This window comes from Panthera tigris, chromosome D1, assembly GCF_018350195.1.
Source record: "Panthera tigris isolate Pti1 chromosome D1, P.tigris_Pti1_mat1.1, whole genome shotgun sequence".
NCBI lineage: Eukaryota > Metazoa > Chordata > Mammalia > Carnivora > Felidae > Panthera > Panthera tigris.
Genome location: NC_056669.1, coordinates 102,109,326 through 102,113,618, shown reverse-complemented (window position 1 = coordinate 102,113,618; position 4,293 = coordinate 102,109,326). Strand labels below are relative to the sequence as shown.

Here is a 4,293-nt window from a genome sequence, read left to right as displayed (position 1 = left end):
TCCAGCCCCGCGTCGGGCTCTGTGCTGACAGCTCAGAGCCTGGAGCCTGCTTTGGATTCTGTGTCTCCCTCTCTCTCTGCTCCTCCCCTGCTCATACTCTGTCTCTCTCTGTCTCAAAAATAAATAAGAACATTAAACATTTTTTAAAAAAGAGTCTCTTAGGGCTCTGTTTTTATCTTAGTTTTCCTTCCCTTCCTCTGTGTTCACCTGTTGTGTTTCTTAAACTCCACGTATGCGTGAGGTCACATATTTGTCTTTCTCTGGCTGACTTATTTCGCTCAGCATAATACCCTGTAGTTCTATCCACATTGCTGCAAATGGCAAGATTTCATTCTTTTACATCACTGAGTAGTATTCCATATATATCATCTTCTTTATCCACTCATCAGTCAAAGGACGTTCGGGCTCTTTCCACTGTAGCAGGATTCTCGCACAGAGAGTCATGACACAGAGGCTTTTCTTTCCAGGAAGCAGCTGTATGCATGCCGACACTGCTCAGTTGGGTTCATACCCATAGAACTGAGCCCCGAACACCACGTGGCATAGTTTTTTTATACATTTTCTACTTCTTTGTCTCCCATATATAGTAACACACAAACATGCAGTCTGATTAAGTGGTCTCATGTTACAAGGTCATGAGGAACGTCATGTATACATATAGCCAGGTTGCCTTGGGGCTTTGTTTTGTTTTGTTTTTTTTCCATTCCTCAGGGAGGGGACCCTACCACACCATAATTTGGCTATTGTTGTCAGCACTGCTATAAACATCGGGGTGCATATGCTCCTTTGAATCAGCATTTTGTATGCTTTAGATAAATTCCTAGTAGTGCAATTGCTGGGTGGTAGGGTAGTTCTATTTTTAACTTTTTGAGGAACCTCCGTACTGTTCTCCATAGTGGCAGCACCAGTTTGCATTCCCATGAACAGTACAAAAGGGTTCCGTTTTCTCCACATCCTTGCCAACATTTGTTGTGGCCTGAGTTGTTAATTTTAGCCATTCTGACAGGTGCGAGATGGTATCTCATTATGGCTTTGATTTGTATTTCCCTGGTGATGAGTGATGTTGAGCATCTTTTCAGGTGTCTGTTAGCCATCTGGATGTCTTCTTTGGAAAAATGTCTATTCATAATAAAACTCTCTTTTTTAAAAATATTTGAACCAGGAAATCCTGAAATAACTTTTCAGTTTCTCCATGGTGCTGATGGCAACAGACCTGTAAGGAATGATAAGCCACCGTGACGTACAAGTCAGAGTCAAAGGAAGCAGGGAAGATAAAAATGATGGGAAACCCATTTGAGAAAGGGACAGAAAGAAGCAGATAGTTGGAGCACAGGGAGGAAAACATCCCAATAATAACAGTGTTCTGGAGGAAAGATGCTTAGACTCCAGTTTTTAAGGTCCCGAGAATTCCCTTCAGCTCAGTAATCTAGGATTTCCTTCCATCTTCAGGGTCCACTGCACCCAGGTTAGAGCACAAGTCAAAAAGGGTGGAAGCAATAGAAGGAACTAGGGCAATCCATGCTCAGGCTACTGCCAAGCAATAGATTTGATATGCACTGATTGCCACGTCTTTTTGAAGATGTTATTAGAAACTTCGTGTCCCCGGTACTTTGTGTCTGAAACACGGGGACCAAGTTTTTGCCTTATGAATCCACAGAATTCCCGGGATCAAAATTGACAGACCACCCCAAAATGTTCTGCGGAAGTTCTATAGCTAATGAGAACCACAGAGCTCACAAACAAGTCTTCTTTAACCCTGACTCCAATCAGCCTCCCAGTGAGTCTTGGAATCCCTGATGGCATAGCCTCCATTCCTATCCCCAAGAGGCATCATCCCTGAGAGTAGAGCCCAGAGCAATCAGTGGCTGACAAAAGAATTCATCCCGCTGACAGGAAGTGAAGAATCAGCTTGATTTCTGTAGAAAACTGGTTCTATCAAACACAAGAAACTCCATAACTCTGGACTACAGGGGCTACAAATTAGACAGTTAAGAAGGGCCAGTGTAGGGCACTAAAACGAGAAGTCCCCTGGAGTTATGACACCATGGTTTAAATCCTGGCTTTTCCACTTGCAATTTGTTCTTTGACAAGCCACTTTAATTTTCTGAGCCTTGGCTAACACATTTCAAGAGTGAAACCCATAATGGTTATTCCGGGATTATTGAGAGGACTCACTAAGTTAATATGGAAAGGAAATGTTCCACACAGAACAAGGGCTCCATAAGCCTAATGGTCTCCACAGAATCACTTTCTTTCTCGGACCCTTGAAAAAGAAACCCAAGACAGATGATGACCTGGTTCACAGGAGAGCAGAGGTAGATTATGAAAGCACTCACAAGGAATTAACTGGAAATATTTGACTTGGAGATGAGATCAGATGAAAGTGATCATTAACACTGTCTGTCTTGGGAGAAAGGGAATTCACTCCACATAATATCAATGTGTAGAATATATCAACATGTAGAAGATATAGAAAAAACCATGTGGCTTTCCCAACAGGGAGACTTTTCCAAAATAGGGTGCCCCCAGAAGTCCCCACCACAGAAAGGGTTAGCATAAGGCTCTGCATCTGACAACTCAGGAGGGCACAACCTGAGAGGCCATCTGAGACCCGGTGCATACCAGGGATACATGACAATTTGTTGGGAATGTTCTAGAATAGAGAGACTCTACAATGGTCCCTCCCAGTCTTGATAGTCTAAGGTTCTCTGGTCTTAAAGATAACAAGCAAGATATACTGACCCAAGGTTCGATTTCAGGAGGGGTGCAGAGATAGGTAAAAGTCTTTCATAGTAACTAGGTAACTGGTTAGCTGGTAACTGCTAGATGTGGATTCTTAAGGTGGTAAACATTTTCTTCTCCCTCTGAGCAGAGAATATCTGGGATATTCACCTAACATCTGACACTGAAGAAAGCAAAGTCCTTCAGTTCTGGAATCTCTGATTCCATTCTCCTCTTCAGGCCACCTACTTACATCGAGGCTATGGCCCCCTAAAATCTCACTGCTGTGACAGAGTTCATTCTTGTGGCCTTCACAGATCACCCTGAACTGGCGGTGCCCCTCTTCCTGATGTTTCTCATTTTCTATATCGTCACCCTTCTGGGGAATGTGGGGATGATCATTCTGACCCAAGAGGGTGTCCAACTCCACATGCCCATGTACTTCTTCTTGAGCCACCTCGCCCTACTGGATGACTGCGACGCCTCGGTCATCACTCCTCAGATCCTGGCCACACTGGCCACAGGCAAGACGGTCATCTCCTATGACCAATGTGCTACCCAGTTCTTTTTCTTCACCTTCTGTGCAGGCACAGGGTGTTTGATGGCCTATGGCCACTTTGTTGCCATTAGCAACCCATTGTGCTATAGCCTCGCTATGACTCCAGGCACCTGCTGGGGATTGTTGGCTGCAGCCTATGTCTGTGGGGTCTCAGGGGCCATCCTGCGTACCACATGCACCCTCACCTTCTCTTTCTGTGACCGTCTCTGTCTGTGACAGACTTCTTCTTCTGTGACCTCCCACCCCTGCTGAAGCTTGCCTGCAAAGCATGACACAAAGTGCCACTGTCATCTTCTTTTTTGCCAAGCTCATGTTCCTGGCCAATGTCCTGATCATCCCGGTCTCCTATAGGCTCATAATCAGAGCCATTTTAAGGGTGAAATCTGTTGGTGGATGAGCCAAGACCTTCTCCACCTGCACGTCGCACCTCACCACTGTTGTCCTCTTCTTCAGGACACTTGCCTTCGTGTACCAGAGAAATCACTCAGACTCATCCCCAGAGGAGGACAAGATCGTGTCTGTCGTTTACACTGTGGTCATCCTCATGCCGAACCCTTTGATCTACAGTCTGAGGAACAAAGACGTAAAAGCTGCACATTCAGAAAACTCATTGGTAAAATCCAGTTCCCAAAGAATGCAGCTTCAGGCGAGAGTCGTTCATCCTGACCCATTTTCTCCCCAAATCTTCATGCTCTGATAAGTATCAACACCATGCAGTGCCTGCCCTCAAGAATGGCAGCTTTCAGTAGCACTCAGGAAGTAGGCAAGAACTACCACCTTTTTTTTTTTTTAATTTAGTTTGGGAAAACCACAAGGTTGGTGAAATTTACTTAGATGACTCTCTCTACCTCTCTTTTTTTGCCTTCTCCCTCTTTAGCCCACTCTCAAATTATCAGGGTTCTAGGGGTACTCTCTGATATCACCGAGCAAAAAGCTGACACAGTCATAAGTGAACTGACTACCACATCCAAGCTGCCATCTTCAACTCAAGCACACTGAGGTTCCCCAGTTGC

At 44.8% G+C, this 4,293-nt stretch overlaps 1 pseudogene; it reads left to right on the top strand.

The window, feature by feature from the left end:
* The first annotated feature begins 2,977 nt into the window (after positions 1–2,977).
* LOC102948582 lies at positions 2,978–3,946 on the top strand (annotated as a pseudogene).
* Positions 3,947–4,293: the final 347 nt, after the last annotated feature.